This window comes from Plectropomus leopardus, chromosome 4, assembly GCF_008729295.1.
Source record: "Plectropomus leopardus isolate mb chromosome 4, YSFRI_Pleo_2.0, whole genome shotgun sequence".
Classification (NCBI taxonomy): Eukaryota; Metazoa; Chordata; class Actinopteri; order Perciformes; family Serranidae; genus Plectropomus; species Plectropomus leopardus.
In genome coordinates, this window is record NC_056466.1 from 30466788 (window position 1) to 30486188 (window position 19401).

The 19401-nt window shown below is 41.0% G+C and overlaps 1 protein-coding gene across 1 annotated transcript in view; it reads right to left on the reverse strand.

Annotated features, from left to right (window-relative positions):
* The window catches only part of ptprdb (protein tyrosine phosphatase receptor type Db), a 217868-nt gene that overhangs the window by 145639 nt on the left and 52828 nt on the right, over nt 1–19401 (reverse strand). The window contains exons 3-4 of the mRNA XM_042485070.1: nt 7272–7347; nt 5955–5999 (exon numbers count right to left, since the gene is read on the reverse strand). The gene's annotated coding sequence lies outside the window, so the exon portion shown is untranslated. The remainder of the gene's footprint in view (nt 1–5954; nt 6000–7271; nt 7348–19401) is intronic.

The following is a 19401-nucleotide window of genomic DNA, read 5'->3' on the forward strand; positions in this document are numbered from 1 at the left end:
TCTCTCCATCGAACCACTCAACACAATGGCCTGGACAGAATCACTCTGCACTCTGCTGTCAATATCTCCATTACCATTTCAGTCAACAGAATAAACACAGAGAAAATTGAATGGTTATGGGTAATATCACTTTTAAATGAGCTGATGAAATGGGTGCAGCGATGACAGGAGAGAGGGCAGAGAGTGGTTGAGATGGAGAAAAGTGATTATGTCAGTGCAACTAAAGGATAAGAGAGCAGAACAGCAAATCAAAGTTACTTTCCACACAATCATCCTTTTCTTTTTCGTTGTCATATCCTTATTACAATGTAGGGATGCTTTTATATTTACTGCCTTAAGGATGGCTGAAGAGGTCTAGGTCTAAAATTAGCAGCTAAAATGGGTTAGGGCCACCATATGGCAAATGTGCATGCATATCCCCTTTAAAATAAATATACTTTGTCTCAATTGTCTCAATTTTCCTCTTTTAACACACTGTTTCCAATGCAGAATGTTTGTCTTATCATTAGTTGCATGATTGTCTAAACTACAAGCTGTGATTCCCAACATAGCAACACATTATTATCCAGTAGGACTGCTGGCAGGACGGGACCATGGACAGTATGGGTTGAATATTTTCATGACATGTCACGTGTGTTAACCACCACGGGACATTAAAAGGCAGTTAGTAGCAGTTAGCAGCTAACACAAAGAAGAAGAATGGCAGGAGTTAATGTCTGCAAATTGGCAAAACAATGAGATCAGGGAGCTACTTACCCTACAAGCAGAGGATGAGCTTCACGCCATATAACAGGGATGATTTTTATTGACATTAGTACTGTTTATCAAGCATTGCCAACAGAAATGCCATATATTACACTACAGGCTGTTGTGTTCCATGTCACACCTGTCGCGCTCTTTTGTTTCTGCGATGCCGGCATGCTGTCTAATGCATGATGGCGCCATTGTTTGGTTCTGTGTAAAAATGCAAAGGCGGTGTAAAGAAAGTACCTGAAAGTGGCCCTATAGCACTACGAGAAAGAGAGAATTTTTAAGAAAGAGAAAGACAGAAAGAAAGAAAGAAAGAAAGAAAGAAAGAAAGAAAGAAAAAGAAAGAAAAAGAAAGAAGATCATGTAGGACTGTTGGGCTCTCTTAAGTGTTTAAGAATGGTGCTCGTGATGAATAGCGAGAGGAGTAAGAGGTTGATGAGTGGGACCCTCAGCAATGATAATCCCATTAGCCCTGTACTGCATGTTAAGCTCTCCACTAATGACTGATGTGTGTGTATGTGGGCATGTGTGTCATATGTGTGAGCGTGGACAGTGTGCGTGTGTCTGTGTGTGCCCTGTTAGGACCATCCTAATTATCAGACGTGACTCACGTGAGGGTAATTACAGCATCTGAGACAGTGGGAACAAGGCTATGAATGACCCAGAAGTCTACAGACTAATGAAGCGATAACACACATACACACACACGGGCACATATACACATACACACACTTTCTCTCTATGACTTGCTCTCACCTTACACAGAGAGACAGGGACAGAGTGGGAGAGAGAAAGAGACAGCTAAAAAGAAAGAAAGGGGAACAATGTTTCCCTCAGACTGCATTAGAGAGAGTAGAGAGATTTGGGAGGAGCTGTCAGGAGACGCTCTGTCAGGCGGCTTCAAGCTCAGCCCTCTTCCTACTATGAACTAATCTGGCTGCTCTCTGTTCTCTGTCATATCTGGCCACGGCTCCACGGCACTGTGGTCCGCTCGCACAGGCGCGGATTAAGGCTCGGCTACCCGAGACTAAATTCTCTATTGAAGAATCATCTAGGTGTAATCCCTGTGTGAAGCCAGCCCTGTATGGTACAGCGCATTATATCTCACACCATGACTATTATACACAGCAGGCTGCACACTCAGGAGATACGGGAGACCAGCAGGAGGATGGTTTGCAGCAGAGCCTCGGGGTTGCTTTAAATTGTTACGTAAAAAATAAGATCAGTTCACTTGAGGTGGCCCCCCGGGGAACACATCAACTAATTTAGAGTTCTGACGGGATGTTTTTCACCTCAGTGATTAAAATATTTAAATTTTAATACACCCTGTCACATATTTCTTTAATAATCCCCTCTCTGAGATTTTTTCTCACATTTGCATTAGCATTTAACATTTGCATTTTCTATTTGGTTCTTTTCTTCTGGTGCATTCCCAGGGAAAAATATTACAAAAGCATTGCTTACACATACAATGGTGAGACTAACTAGAAGGGCACTGAAAGAGCGTACACCTCCAACAAAGGCCAATGGTCCAGTCTATGATGATATACAAGTCTGCGAGCACATCCAACACTTTATGTCTGAATATATTTACAAAACTATTAGCTTTAAATAGAGTAAAACATAATATAATTCTGTCTTGCTCATCTCAGTTGTGCATTTATGAATTACTTCTAAACAAGATATTTTTCACATACTTTGCAAATATGTGAAAAAATAAAAAAAAATCTATATTCACAAGGAAGAAATTTTGTTGAGTCAAATTTAAGTTTATTGCAGACAATTTGCATTTGGATGTAAGAAAAATATAAAAGGTTGCAAAAAAATGAGCGTTTGTTTCCATAGCCACACCTTGCACCAAGTATTGCTACAATTGTAACAAGGTTGCTTACCATGAGTTATTTTTTTTTACCCAGCTGCAGTTTTAAAGAGTTTGAGTCACAGACTGAATAAATGATCCGTCAATCCGGGCAGAGTTGATCAGATCAGATCTATGGATGGGGGGCAGTGAAAGTAAACTTCTAGACTCAGCGCATTGAACGATAAAGTTTCATTTTCACTGTGTCCGGCATTCTGTTACTCCATATGTGCCAAGTGTACACTCTGCACTCTGAGAGTTCAGTGAAATGAATAACCGAACAGTATATTTAGTGCAATAGCACTCCTAATGACTGGTCCAGCTCAAAAAATGTAAAAATCAATATTTGGTGGCACATGTTTTAATCGTAACGGGCCACCACACTAATGTGTTGGAAACCCTGCCACTGTCTCAGAGTGTTTCACACCAACTTCATGTTGACTGTAATATAAAGTCATTGCACTACAATTAGCTTTAATTTGTCACTGTTGAACTTTACCACCATCCACTGAATATCAAGAACATGGCCAGATGATCTATCTAGTAACATTAATGAAAGTGAAAAATAATTTGTGGATTAGCCCCATCATTCAGATCCACTTCAAAATGTACTGCATTTTTCCTTGGCCCGTACTACAAACTTCCACCAAGTTTCATAAAAACTGGGCCAGTAGTTTTTTTCCATAATCCTCTAAACAAACAGACAAACTGAACTGAGACCATAACCTCCTTAGCAGAGGTAATAACAAAAAAAATCTATAAACATGCCAATAAAACCAAAAGGAATAATGATTTGACTGATTTTAACATCAAACACTAATGTAAAACAGTATCACTCAATTAATGTTTTGATAGAAAGAAACGTTTTGACAATTTTTAAAAGACCAATGACCTCCCAAACCAAAAGATGCCACAGAAAATTTAACGTATTTGACATATACCAACAAAAGCGGTTAACTTGTGACCTATAAGATGTTGTAAACTCTAATAGGTCCTGTCTGTAAAGAGTTTTCTGTGTCATTTACCGATGGTTAGAGGTGTCTCTTCACGAGGGAGACAACTAGAGGTGCATGGATCTAAGATGTTGGATAGGTATTGATGCCAACACTGACCTTTTTCAATGGATAAGGCATTGGCCATGATGTGATGATCCACGCTTAATTCAATGTCCTTTTAAGTGCCGTGACAAAATTCTCTGTTTTCATAATCAGTTACATTCCCCCTATCACAGAGGGGCCGAGTTGGCCAGGCTGAGTTCATGTTGTCTTACATAATACATATTCAAGGGAGTTCCACACAGTGACATTTACAGACTTTAAGTTTGAGGAAGAGGAGAGAAGTGGAATTGGATCAGTACTTTGTAAGCACATATCCTGGGCTGAGGTATCCCCTCAGACAACTACACAAACAAGCCAAAAGAGATCCCAACCTTGAATACATATAGTACAGCTTGTGGCCCCTTAAAGGGACATTTCACACCCCAAGCAAAACTATCAAAAGTACATATTTTCCTCTTACTTGCAGTGCTATTTATCAGTCTACATTGTAGACTGTTTTGGTGTGAGTTGCAGGATGTCGGAGATATCAACCATAGAGATGTCTGCCTCATCTTCAATATATTGGAACTAGATGGCACTCAGCTTGTGGTGCTCAAAGCGCCCCGAAAGAATAGATTTGAAAAACTCGACAGCAATGTCTCTTTCCAGAAATCATGACCTGAATGCTCAAGATAATCCACCAACCTTGTTGTAAGTTTCATGCAGGAAATATATTATTTCTACCTAGTTACATACACCAACCGTTCCACCTAGCACCACTGAGCTAACAAAAGTTATGGCTCAGCTGAGGGGGACGCCATCATCATGTTTAGTAGAAAGAAAATAGTTCCTTTCTACCAAACTATACCTGCCATCTGTATCACCACGCAGACTGAAGCATGAATCTACTAGTGGACAAGAGGCTTATGTTCATGACAGAGCATACACAAGTTACATCTGCACAGTAATATGAATAGTGGGTATCGTTCATTAGAAAGGCATTATTTTCTTTTTCTTTCCCATATCACTGTGTAAAAGTGATATGGACAAACAGCTCATGCTTGTGACAACACAAAATGTTTAAGATGTCCTCCTTGACTGAGCTATAACATTAGCTAGCTCAGTGATGCTTGGTGATAAGGTTGGTAGGCGTACTTTGGTAGAAAGAAAATAGTACCTACATGAAACCGCTCACAACAAGGTCTGTGGATTATCTTAAATAACCTGATCATGATTTCTGGAAAGATACATTGCTTGTGAGTGCCATTTAGTTCCTTTATATTGCAGAGAAGGCAGACATCTCTACAGCTGATATCTCCAAAACTCTGCAACTCACACTAAAACAATCTAGACTGATAAATAGCACTACAGGTAAGAGGAAAATATGTGCTTTTAATTATGGGGTGCACTGTCCCTTTAAAATTGAGCTTATACAGGCCTGAGGGTGTACGTCTGTCTGGTATTTGACAAAAGAAAAGCAAAAATAGTTAATACTCTCTGGCGCCCCTCAGGTTTGTAGTACAACCTCTTGTTGGGGTCTTGACCTTCAGTCTGACAAGCACCCCCTGCTTTCTTGAAGCTGTACGGTGCTTAAAACCACATTTTCCAGTCCCTGTGCTCACAAAGGCAGAGGGCATTTCTCTTGCTTGTACCAGTTTGTACAACAGCTCCATTGACGCCGCAATTTAAGTGATAAGTGATACGAAGCGCTCAACTCGTGGTGTTGGTCTGTGAGGCAGAGCAGGTTACCCTCAGCCCACGCCTGTGCCATCACAGGATCCCTGTCTCTGTGGCTCCTACGCAGACTCAACGAGTGCTTGTGTGTGTGGACATGATTGACTGTGTGTTTGAGTGAGTTATCTTGATCAAATTCCCAATTACAGAGACAAGTGTCTCTTCAACGCTTTGTAGAAACACACAAACAAACACATAAGCGGGCACACGGAAAAAACAAGAAATGTGCACATACACACACACACACACACACAGGCCGGAGGCACTTAATTTCCTATTCCACCCCCTCTCCTCGTCCTCAGCACCCTCATATTCCACTCTGGCCTCCCCAGCACTCAACCCACAGTCACTATAGCAACCTCACACAGCGCTACTGACAGCCAGAGGGCTAATCATGTCGTTACAACATCTGTCAGAAAACAGAGACACACACACCCGTAAACATTTTGCTTATACTACCCCCAGCAGCACTTGGACCCAGATGCATCCTTGCAAACAGGGAAAAAGCATCTTTACACACACTCTCAGGCACATTCATCAAGACACAAATGCACAAATAAGGTCAAGTTTCCTACCTTTGCTCATGGTTCATCCTGGAACATGAAGTTTGAAAGTGGGAGCTGAAATAGGACAGATTTTTCATGTGAATTTGTCTGATGTATGAACCATAGAAAAAAAAACAACATATTGATTGCTTTTTCCACTGTTTTTCTTGGGCATGAAGAATCATTTGCTTGACATCCTGTCTTGGATGAGACAGAGAGATAAATGAAGAGAAGCCTACACTGGGATTTGCTGGTAAAAATGGGCCAATCAAGCCAGCTACAGAAACATGCCTGCTGGGTATGTTGCTCTGCTGCCACCTGTAGACCAGACCGAGTACTCCACGCACGCAAAGTCTTAGGACAGTGACCTCAGAACATCCAAATCTAACTTTTTTTCCAGCTGGAAAACAAGAGCTAGGAAGGGGGAAGTTTTGAAAACTAAGTTGCTGCTGAACTACATAGATGTAGACCTGCCGTATTCCACATGCCGTCTGATTCAAAAATCAATCCCCTCGGTAACATCTCACTTCCTTCAGTGTACAGCACATGCGACTCCCAGTGAAGCGCTCGGCTCGCCTCGGTATACTCTCTGCATCATCTAACAATACTTTCAAAAGAGTTTGATGAAATCTATTTTGGTTTTTTGAAGTTTGTAGAGGCTTGCAACCGAAATGACTCACACACACACAAACTCAAAACTCCAGCCAGCCTTCAGAAAAGGAAAGTGCCACTCAATGCAACACACTAACAAACACACACACACACACACACACACACACACACAGCCTACGTGCAGCCCCTGCATCTTTTAACAAACCAAAGAGGGGTTGAGCGAATGCTTTATATTTAGAATGGTGACGCTATGCGAACTTGAGCGCTAACATGAGAGGAAAGCTCAGCGATGCGTTGGAGAGCTGCATATTCAATAATGTATCAGAGGCAGCGTTTTTAAAAAAAACAGCTGGGGATCGCCTGCTCTGTCTTGTCCTGTCTGCCGGTCTGTCTCTTTGCATGTCCTCCCCTTTGCAGTCCGTCCACTGCGACGGCAGCAGATTTGCCACTCCTGTGGGGAGCTGATGTTTGGTTAAACTTTCATCCTGTCGACACTGTCTTCGCTCGCTCTTTCTGTCCCTCAGGATGAGTCTTTCTCTCTGTGTTTTCTTCATTCTCACAAGAAACATTCCACCCCCTCTTTTTTTGTACTCCCTTTCTGTGTCTTTCTCAGTGGACATGGCACAGCCTTTTTGCAACCTAAATCATACACCATTCTGGCCCAGTCTGCTTTTAAGAGCGAGGGAAGATTACGTGTGTGCATGTTTGAAGGTCATCATGATATTCAGCACTTACCTGTTTCAGTACACAGGCCCGCTGTGCTGCTTCATCCTTGAGGAATGAAAGAGTAAGAAATCTCCCCAGAATTCTCCTGCATGAGAGAAGAAGAGATAAAGAAAGGGAGCAAAGAAGGTCAGGGAAGGGAGAGGAAAAGTGGGAAAGGGATTAGGAACAGAGCCTTAGCCTTTCAATGCTCTTAAAGCCAACTCTGGGTAGCTAAGTTTTCCATGTTTGTGTCTGCTTGCCTTTGCATTGGCATGCTTATGTGCAAAAATTGAAAGGATCTGAATACTCTGACATAAACACAATTCATGTTCAATAATTGGCCCAAAAAGCACATACAGATATGTAGAGCTGCAGCTCAACGCTTATATTTTAAAGGGAAAGTTCAGTTGTTTTTTTTTTAATGGGATTGTATGAGGTATTTATCCATAGTCAGTCAGCATGTCCCCAGTTTAGAGAAGCAGGAAGGAGTCTGACACAGAAGCTAAGTAATGTACTGCTGTGGATGGCGGCCAGCGACAAAATGTATTTTAGCTAATTTAAAAGAAGTACCACCTGTGTATGCTATACTGAGAGTATTTTCACTGCTTTATTTTTATGTCAGACAGCCTGTTTCGACAGGGATGCCATAAGCAGTTTCAGTTTCTCATCTACGCTCTGATCAAAGCCACCAGACTCAACTGACAAAAACAGTCATTTTAGCTCACAGAACACTAAAGCTGCTGGTCTACCACTGCCTTGATCAGTTAGTTTGTTTGCATAATTGTGTGACTTGAATTCGAACTAACCCTTTAAAAGACTTAAGTCACACAATAACACAAAAAAGCCACTGCATTTTCATCACTGTAAGATATTGGAGATATACAATTCACAGAACTTTGAGAATTTTACATGGATTTCTTATTTATGCCAGGTTTATACAACTCTAAATGGTTTGGTCCTTCCTCAGTTACATGCCTTTGTGTACACTCGCTCAGTAAGTTCTATTAGATCCTCAAGATTATCCTTTGTACGAGACTGTGTTTTGCTCTGGTTTAAGTGTAGTTTTATATTGCATTGTCTGTCTCATGTGTTCTTTTCTGCATTTGCATTATTATGTGTTATCTGCTATTGTGTATATTGTTTGTCTTGTGTGGGTTTTTTTTCTTTTCTTTTTTTATGTACAACTTTATATCATTACGTTATTGTACTGTGTGTCTTTGTTCTGACCTGCTGAGGGACAGCAGGTACAATTGAGCTGTAAGTGATAATCTAGTATGGTGCATCAAATGGTAACATTTATGTTTAAAAGTGTACACAATTCCTTTTACATCAATGAATAACAACATACTAACTGATTGAGGCAGCAGTGGACCAGCAGGCCTTGTGTTCAGCAATGATTAATCACTGTTTTTCTTAATGGAGCCTGGCTATGAAGAGAACAATGTAACAGCTTCATTTTTCAGTTGGAAATTACTGTCTCACATTAAGGTAAAGCAGAAATATATTCTCAATATAGCGTACACTTAAACTGATAGTTTTTTTTAGTTTGGACTTTTTTTAGGTGGCTAAAATATGTTTTGTTGCTGGTCCCCATCCACATCAGTACATTGCTTAGCTTCTATGTCAGACTCCAGCCTGCTTCTCCAAATCAGGGGCGTGCCGACTGATGTCTACTGTATGTAATATACTGTCTATGGATAATTACCCAACATAGCCCCACTTCAAAAAGTCTAAACTACTTCTTTAAGGCTTTTAAGGGCTTCCATGCTGGCTACTGTGGGGATGAGGGGCCAAAAAGTCGCAGTGGGAGAAGCATACAGCACTTAAGTATGATAAGTACACACTGACAGATCAAAGAAGGCTGCATTAGGACACGTGTGAATACTAACACACAGGCTTGTGAAAGCAATGCGAGAACACTAACACACACACACACACACATATCCAGATGCTACTCTTCCATGTTTTGTGTGTGACTGCAACGACCCCACGCCAGAATTCTTCTGCCATCTATGGCGGTGCAGCAAAGCGCAACGAGTCAGAGCAAAATAGAAATCACTCTGCTGGTAGAGTGAAATCAGGCTGGGTCTCAGAGGATGACGGGCAGTCGCACGGATATTTTTGTTATGAAATACTCCGTCCTCTGTTGAGCTTTGAGGCCTTGGACAAAAAAAACCCTTTTTTGCAGGAGTGCTGTAGAGCAGCCACTGCAGTGTGGAAATGTGCAATCTGAGCACTTCTAACATACTTTACTTGTTGTTGTTAGATATGATTTTTAATATATCGTACTTTGCAGCAGGCTGTGACAAGTTGCAGTCTTATTTTACAGTAAAAATAACAAGAATGGGATCACAGCATGTGTGCGGTACACAGTATTAAGAGTGATTCTGTCTCTGGCAACTGGAGCAAGGTGCCATAACAAAGAGGCACCACTAGTCTGTGCTGTTACACCACTCCTGTGTTTGTGCTGCTGACCGACTTACTAAAATAAGGGCAGAGACAATGATGGCAGAATACATTAACTGCAGGATCTGATGATGCAAAGATCATGAGTATTTAATTACAAATGAAAACTAGGACATGTGTCATTACTGTTGCATTCCTAGACCTCTTAACACCCGTTGTTTTTAGGTCAAAATGGCTCATACCTGACATGATATCACACAGTGTAATAAGAAATCGTTTGAAAAATCTGTGTCCAGGATGGATTTTGCATATATGCACAACGTGGCAATTGTATGTGCACCATGTGTGGAAACCAGTTCACACTTTATTTCCAGGCAATGTCACAATCCTCCCCGGATTCCTCCCCTCTTGCGCCATGTTTCCTCTGTAACGATCTGACAACGGCTGGTGAAATCAGTTGGGTGGGGGATTATTATAAGCATCGGTTACCCTCTATTGCGGGCGCCAGTTTTCCTCTCCATCATGTTGTTTTCCTGTTGGGTTTCAGTGCTCCCTGGTTGGAAACCACCTTGTTAGTGAGAATGTGCTTCACCTGTGCTGGCCCAGCAGAAGTAATTAAAGGCTGCTTGTGCGGCAGAGGAAGAGTTTGGAAACTAGATCATTTGGAGAGCTCATGTTGGCGCAAGCAATTTCAGTTTACAGGTCTTGCACAATAAGGCGGGAGAAGTTATGTTTATCCTATTTTTGGTGGACACGGCATTACTGTAGTCTTCCCCCTGATTTTTTTGTGTTGGTAAAGTGGCACCCATGGTGAAAGTCTGTCTGCAAACCCTTTTAGTTGCTTTGAATATGTGTGAGGACTCCCATGGGAGCCCTTCAGAGCAGCCTTTGAATCCTTTTCATGTTGATGGCTGGAGTGACTTTTTCAGCGCGAGTCCAAATGTTGATAGTAATTTGACGGGAAATTCGACTCTGGTTGCTCCTGCTGGACATCACCTTAAAGGTTTCTGCCAGTGGTGGAAACGATTCAGGGTAAAGCGGCATATTATTTAGGTCACTAAAGTGCTTTCACATAGCCCCTTTCACTCTGTGAACCAAACTATTTCTGCACTCATCTGCACAGCAATGGCCCAGATAATTTTTTGATGTCTGACCCCAACCAGGGCAGATCGGTGGAACTCGGTTTACTTTGGTTTGGCTTCACTCAGCATGTGTGAAACACTCTTCTTAGGTTTCTGTCAGCTGGACTCAACATCAAGGCAAGTGGGTAAGCAGGGCAGCAGACTGGGCATCAGAGGGCCATCTCTTCAGCTCTACTTTAAATGTAGTGTCACAGCAGGACCGTGCATAACACTGACATGATTACCTACAAACTCCATCTCTAGACACAACCCTCCTCAGACATCACAGTCTCTTTTTACAGTGGCAGTTATGCGTTTTAAGATCATATGCTCATCAGGGGTGTAATTTTTCTCGAGAAGATGCATTTAAAATTTAACTCTGTAAACATGTTTACTCTTTCGAGGTGTGATCAAAGTTCGAATGTTACGGAGGTTGTTGCAGGTCAAGTCGGCAATAGGAAACCTCAGAGCGACATGACACAGCTTTTGCGTAAACAACTTGAACTTGTTTACACATCTGCATGTGTATGTCTGACGTTTAAGAGTTTACACAGAGGGATAGGCCTCTAATCTGCCCCCACGAGGATGATGAAGCATTTCGAGAAGATACATGATGCACAAATTGCTGCATAATTCAACCAAGCTTTCAAAAGTGACCTGCTGCTCTTCCAGTGGTGAGGATTGCAACTCACTGAAACTTCTCCCGGTTAGAATTGCTTCAGTTTTCATTGTTCAGGAGGTTTCAACCTTGAGCCGAATTATCTGCAGAGGTCTTCTCCTCTCAAAAACAAGTGGACCTGGTGATTTAAACCAGTAAAAGCACTGAATGAAGTAGTTTAACCTTAAAAATCAGTGTTTCTCCTATTCTGTTTGGCATGTTGGAGAAAGGCCACTAGCCCAGCACCTGGGCATGTGTGCTCACCTTTTTTTCTTGGATAATAAAGAGCCAAATTATTCACAGAGGTCTCTTCCTCTCCAAAACAAACAGACCCAGTGGTTTAAACTGGTAAAAACAATGATAAAAGCTGTTTTATGTAAAAAAAAAAAAAAAAAAATCTGTGTTTTTTCGACATTCTGCTCTTTTTAAAACCCCTCGCTTCAAACTATGATGGCCAAAAACACAAGTGGCCCTATCTCGAGCAAGTGATTAATGTCTCCATGCAACATGGTAATAAAAGCAGCTTATTCTAAGGTAATTAAATCATGATTCTTATTTTTCTGTGATTATACTCTACAGAAAATGTACATATTATATTGCATTACATATCTGCCAATATATCTGCCTAAATCCTACACACTGGACCTGTAGAATGAGTATTATTGAACAACAGTTACGGTCTCTAGGCGCTCATCCAACAACCTGGACATGAGATGGCAAGATAACACAGAGACGGAGGAGAGACACATACAGTATAGAAAATCAAGTTACCCTTTAATCCTCAACTACATAAAAAATTAGCTCCTCTTAAAACCTAAAGTAGGATAAGTACAGCTTCATCTGGCGTTGTGAGTCGAGTCAGATTACAATGCTTCAGTGTGCCTTCATGTCTTGATTTAACATACCAAATGTGGGGGAATTGCTCTGGAGTTAAACATAAGAGTTGGTCTTAAATCTTTATGCCGTTATTGGCATTTTCGAGCTGACATTTATCCATAACACACATCAGAATGAGAACAATGAGAGAACTATTCACTGCTAGAAAAAACATGACTTCTTGTTGAATTTATTGTAGGTGAAATTAGGGTAAGGATAGGGTTAAAAGGTCTGAGTTGGAAGTTCCTTTTGGCACATATGGCTTTTAAACTGTGAATGAAATGATATAGCACATTTTACAATATAATAGTCAAAGCAGCACGATATATTTTTTTTTTTATCAACAGTGGAAAAAATGACTTTTTTAATGTGCTAGGCATCACTTGTAGTAGCAAACCCACAGAGAATTATCACCAACCTGCAGTTCCCGTCAGCTCTACGGAGCATTTTATTGTCTATCCGCTCATTGCTATGCTTTCAAAGCCTGCAATTTTACTGTTATGGTTCAGTCTCACCTAAAAACACACATCCTTTGACTTCATCAACCTTGTGTCCCGCAGCAGCACGCAGCTGTTTTCAGATTTTTCAGATAGACCCACTGTATCCTGCACGAAATGGCAGAGAGGTAAAGTTGGCAAGTAGCTGCTGAACATGGTGGTGCATTAGCGTAGAGACCAAAACAGCTTAATGGAGAGTAAAAATTGGTCTTTTGTTGGCTGGAGACAGAACTCCAAATGAATGTTAATGCTGCTCTCTGTTCACTGGATGTGTTAGCAGACAACTGTTTGCTAATATGTTCAAGATGTGGCCAAAAACTAAAATAACACAGGTTGTCCAGTGATTTGACATTGCAAATTGGATGACTTGGAAAGACAGATTGAAAAGAGAATGGTCCAAATTGATGCAGCAGTGGAAGGGACATCTTGACTTTCAGTTTCTAAGTAAAGGTCAATCTCAGTCCAACACTCCAAATAAAGCAACTAGATGTTTTTGTTAGCCGACAGACTGGCTGATGGACACATCTGTCCTTTAAACTCTAAACCCCCAGTTTGTCACCCAGGCATGAACACTTAAAAACTTTGCCTCCTTTGCACAGGAATGGTATTACCTAGAAACTAAATGGTAAATGGACTGTACATGTGTAGTTCTTTTCTAGTCTTTTTTGAACACTCAAAGTGCTTTCATACTATGTGTCACATTCACCTTTTCACATACATAAGAAAGCAGTAATGAGGATTCACAGGCTGGTGGCCGAGGCTACCGTACAAGGTGCCACCTGTTGCTCAGTAATCATCCATACGCACTCACACTCAGATGATGCAGCATCAGGAGCAATCTGGGGCTCAGTATCTTGCCCAAGGATACTTGGACATGTTGCCTGGAGGAGCCAGTTTGAGCCTTCTGACTGAGGATGACCTGCTCTACCTCTGAGCCACAGCCGCCCCTAAGGTTGCAACAATATGATAACTGCCAATTTACATACCACAGTATACAATGAAACCGGTATGCCGCTGAAATCCCACTGGGGACCTCTAGCAATTTAATTGTGGTCATATGTGATATTAATCCAATGCTAATCTGCAATGTCCATAATTAGAAAAGTAAAATTTCCAACGTAAACTGCCTTCCACATTTCACCAAACACAGAGGTCTTGTGGGTTTATTAGAACCATGCAAATCAACATCTGTCACACCTCAATGATTTGTGGTTGCAATCTCAGTTATTTTTTATTTATCTATTTATCTATTTATATATTTATTAATTTATTATTCAAATCAGTTTTCTTCGTGCCTCCCTTGTTGCCTGTTTCCCTGTTGAGAAATATAAAGGCTGCATTGGCAATTATAAATTAAGGAGAGCAAAATCTTGAAAGATGATGAGATGGATGAAATTCATGGCAGCAAGCTGTTAACAAGCATTTTCCTGGGGGAAGGGCTATTTCTGCATCGCATGATGTCTCTTGACAATACAAGTTTAGCGCAACTGGAACTTAAGGGTAAATTTGGTGTTTTCCAGCATGGACCCTTTTTTCCCATGTTATTGTTTCTAAGTGACTAATCGGAACAACAGATTTTGAAATATGTCCAGTATCTGAGGGTAATTGAGCACATCAATGTGCATCCACTAAAAGTGCTTGTTTTTGCCACTAACAGGCTCGTATTGTCATTCTAAGTATCTGACACTATGAAAAAAAGAGTTCCACCTTTATGTTCAACAGTAAAATCATTTTTACTAAAACTACAAAACTACAAAAAACTAAAACTACATTCAACTACATTCATTTATGTGTGTATAGAGCCAGTGTGTTTTTGCATCTGACTAGGTGAATTAAGAGTTTATTTTTAACCAAACCGGATTTGGCAATTGTTGGAACAGTGGAAACACAAACCAAAACAGCTTTTGTGAGTTTCGTTTTGTTATCTTCAACTTTTAATTAAGTGTGATTTATGATAATAAAATGACTATTTATTTAAAAGGAGTTTGGTGGGTTTGGGAATATTGATTTCAGGGATATTTCTGGTTGAACAAAAAGGATCTTACTCTTTAACAATAAGGTCTTTTGTAGTGGGGACTCTTTCTTTAATGTTGTTGGATACTTAGAATAATAATCTAAGCTTGTCAGTGGCTAAAACACTTTTAGTGGAAACTGATGCTGTGCTCATTTGCCCCAACTGATTACACTGCCCCTGATTTCACTGCTGTAATACTGGATCAGTCTCAAAAATTGTTATTCTGATTAGTCACTTTGACAGGGAAACATGGGAAAATAAGGTCCAGGCTGAAAAACAGAAGTTACCTTTTAAGACAAGATAACCATGACAACATCATTATAGGAAATTTTAACCAACTGAAGTTTAAACCCCACAGACAATATCACACAAAGAGTGTTTCAAGCTGAATAATACTCAAGGCTGGTAAACTGACCTTCACGTTTAAAATTGTTGGAATGTCCCTGAAGTTTCAAGGTCTTTCTGTAAATCACATTAATTGTACGGATGTAATGATCTGTTCCATTCTGCCTCTTGAGAGAGAGGCCAAACCACTCACTCAAACAGCTCCAACGACTCCACAACAGCGCTGGGGAAAAAGGGTGGAAATTTGAAGGCAGCATATTCCTGTCATGCTTACTGGAAGGAAGAAAAGCTGCAGTGGAGGGTGGCTGTAAGCAATCTACAACACAGAAAATTCCGTGTAATGGCAGCGTAATGACGCAGCTTACACAAAGGGCACAAGCAGCCCCACTGTGAAACGGTGTCACCTCTTTGTGAAATAATCCTATATTTTTAAAATTCTATTTAACACTACAATGGCGAGAAAATCACGGTGACTGTTCTCCTGAGCAGCAGATGCTTTTGTGCGCTCAGGGTGGCCCCGCAGTCATGGATATATGGTGACAATTCTGAATTATCATTTGGTAGGTGCAACAAATTACTCAGTGCTGTCCTACTTTTAAAGACATATTAGACGCTACGGCGCTTGGGGGCCGAGAGAACGGATGGCTGAGAGAGCGGGAGAAGTGGAAAGAAAGTCTTTACAACACAGTGGGATGGTGAGAAAAAATGAACGGGTGTTATGGGGTGAAGAGGAGAGAGAAAGGAGATGAGGAGAATTATGGCAAATGAGAAAGGGCAAATGAGTTATAAGAGGGAGGAAGAGCTTCTAAAGTGGAGAAACTCTGACAGAGCCTTGCCCCGCTCCATCTGCTCAGCCATCATCTTTGAAAGGCAAAATTACACAGTACATCTAATTCCCTCGCACAGTTAACATCAAATTGTCTCAGTGCTAACATCCTAATTCTTTCACTGGCAAAGACAATGCGTGCAGCTTTTCTCACTAAGAACCTGCAAAGTTCTGGATAAGAAACACCTGACATTTCTCTCTCCGAGGCGGAGTGTTAATTTCGGCAGAATAAACAGAGAAAGGTGGCTGACTGTGGCAGGGGGCGGCGCTGGGTGAGACCAGCATGACCTGACACCTGCTTATTTCTTGCGTTTGACGAGGTCACAAATGTTAGGCTGATATTGGAATCCCACGAGCGCAGAATGGGAATGCTGGGGCGGAATTAGAATGGCCGCAGAATGACTGCGACGGGTTTCCTAATGAAGCCTCTCAGCCCCTGTGCCAAAGTGACCCATTTTCTCTCTCTTTTTCTACCCCCCCCCTTCTCGCTGATACAGCTGCCCCAAATTCTTCACAGGCAAAGAATATGCATAAATTTAATTAAAATAGCTCAAATTATTGGAATAGATTCTTATATCCCCCTTTCTCTGAACCATTAGTCCTTGGGTTTTGCGTGGACTCCGGCGGGTGAGGAGCCTGACGGGGTCAGTCTCCGCTCTCGAGAGAAAATGTCACCATGGAGATGGTAAATTACAATAACGCAAATGAACTTTCACTTTAAAGGACAAGACGGGATTGAAAAGAGGTTTTAATGTGTGTGTGTTTATGTGTGTGGTATCAAGACAATTAGTTTTTTTTTTTTGCCAAGCTGCAATCCTCTTTGAGTTTTTGACTAAAATGATTTTCTGGTGGCTTTTCTGTGAAACTTTAAGACAAATTAGGAGTGCTCTTTTTCCCCCCTGTTTCGGTTTATATGCAAATTATTTTTAAATGCTCACCAGACGTCTTTGATATGATTGTTCTGACACAATGGCGCTGTTGTTACAGAGAAATTAAAAGGGATTTGGAAAGGGTTTATGAAGTAAAAGTGTGGGGACTGGTCCAAATTGCATACCCTTGCAAGATAGCAGGGGATTTTGTTAAATATCTTGCAATTACAAAATTCCCTGGAGCGACTGATTATACAGCACTCAGACACCCACTAAAAGTGTACAAGGTTGTTAGCTGAACAGAAGATGTTTCCATGCTTGAAACAGTTTTTCCAGAGGTGCTTCTGAATATAAATCTGATCTTGGACCGGCGGAGTGAGTTAAGACTGAACATCAACTCCTGACATATGACCGTTTTCTTCACTAGTGTTTGGCAGTAACACATTAGCCTACTTTGAAAAGTTAAAGAAATATGAACTCTGTTTTTTGGGGGTTTTTTTAAGATTTTTGGGGCATATGTTTGCCTTTACTGACTGGACAGCTAAAGGTAGAAAAGAATCATGGGCGAAAGAGGGGGAATGACACACAACAAAGGGCTTCAGGTCTGAATCAAAACCGGTTGTTTGAAAAGGCCCCAGCCAAAATGGGGCGCCATCACGGGAGATAGACCTGCAAACGTAATAACAGCCCACAAACGTCCATATGACATCCAGAAAAGACATCTGTACTACGTCCAGAAAAGACATGAATACAACATCCAGGAGAGACATGTATACTACATCCAGGAAAGACATGTATACTACATCCAGGAAACTACGACCAAAAAAAGACATCCGTACAACGTCCAAAAAAAGACATCTAAACTGCATCTAGAAAAGACATCTGTCGGTCTTTTCTAGAGGTAGTATATGTTCACTTTGTCAATAACAAATAAATATTGGTTTGTGATATCGGCAGAAAGCAGCCTGTTGGGGATTCCAGTATTACATTTTAAAGCCGATATTGGCTGATTCCGATGACATGCCGATTATATTGCGCATCCCTAAAGAAAGTATGAAGAAAAAGGCACATAAAGAAAAAAAAAACATCATGACTGACAGCTGTGTGCTCGCCTTCAATGGTGCAGAGGGGTGTATGGGTGAGAATCTGATACTGCCGTGATCGCTACTGCGCAGATTCTAGCTCCAAATGGCATTACCAGCTTAAGATGACGATGGCCGTATCCAGAATATTTTGGCTTCATTTTTATACAGTTGGAGTCAAGTCAATTTGCGTCAACCGTCTTTACACACAGTCTGTGGTTTGCTGTATCTGCATTCAGCTGAATGATTGGTTCAGTGTGTGTTAGCTTAGCACTGAGGCAAGAGGTGTGGGAAGGCTGTTAGCTTTCACCAAATGAGGAGAAATTTCACGGTTGTCTTGTTTAGATATGATGTGCTCTTAGCTTTGTTGCAAACGCCTACTTTTAAGAATTGTCTGGCTTTGTTGTGTGCTGGAGGCTAACATTAAGCTAGCTGAGGGTCAGGAAATATTAAACACAGAGGATGTGTTGTTTGGATATGGAAGCTCTGAAATTTCATGGTTGAGTAATTATAAATAAGGTAATAATGTGAATATTTTTACTGTGAGCAATACATACAGCAATGAGTAATTCCTTTTATTTTTTAAATGTAACTTGCCCAATTCTGGTCGTCACTTAATCTCATGACATAAAATATCTTCTTCAGCGTGACACTTTGTTGTAAGCTGTTGGTTTTTCTGCACCGATGCCATTCTCTCCTCACATCAGGAAGCAGGAGCAGATTTCTCCTGTCATCGCTCCTGCGGCTGCATGTGTGTGTGTGGGTGCGCACGTGTGTTTGTTTCTTCCCAAGCGTCTGCCGTCATCCTGCTGCTGAAAAACGAGGTGCATATAAGTCATCCGGTGAGAGGTAGTCACTAATAGGATAGAGGCTGCTCCGCAGGAATGAGCTATGGCCTTATTACCCACCTCACTTCCTTGCAGCCGGTGTCCTCCCATAAAAGCACAACAACACTGCTCCTGTCCTCCTTCCTACACATGCTCCATCTGTCCATCCATCCATCTATCCATCCTCCTCTTTCTCACTATGCCCAAACCTTTTCTTGGGACTTTTCCAATCCTTTACACCCCCTTTCCCCTAGCCCAGTGGTTCCAAACTGGTGGATGACAAGACAATCCAAAAGTGGGTCTCAGGTCCATTTTGAATGGACCACAAATAACTCTTGAACGTGTCAAGTTTGTAAAAACATCACACATTATTCTGAAGTACAGACTTTGTTAAGAGTCTCATTTATCATGTCAACCTTTTTTTTTCTTTTCCCCAGCACAGAAACAATTTTAATGCCCTGTTCTTGGTGTTATTTGTTTATTGGCGTTCAGACACCTTTAACAAGCATTTAAAACTTTTCAAACCGGAGCAAAAGAAAAAAAAGACAGAGAGAATGTAAGAAACTCATCAAAGAACTAGGGAGAAAAATGGAAAGCAATCTCAAATATATATTTATTATAATTTTATATTTAGTATAT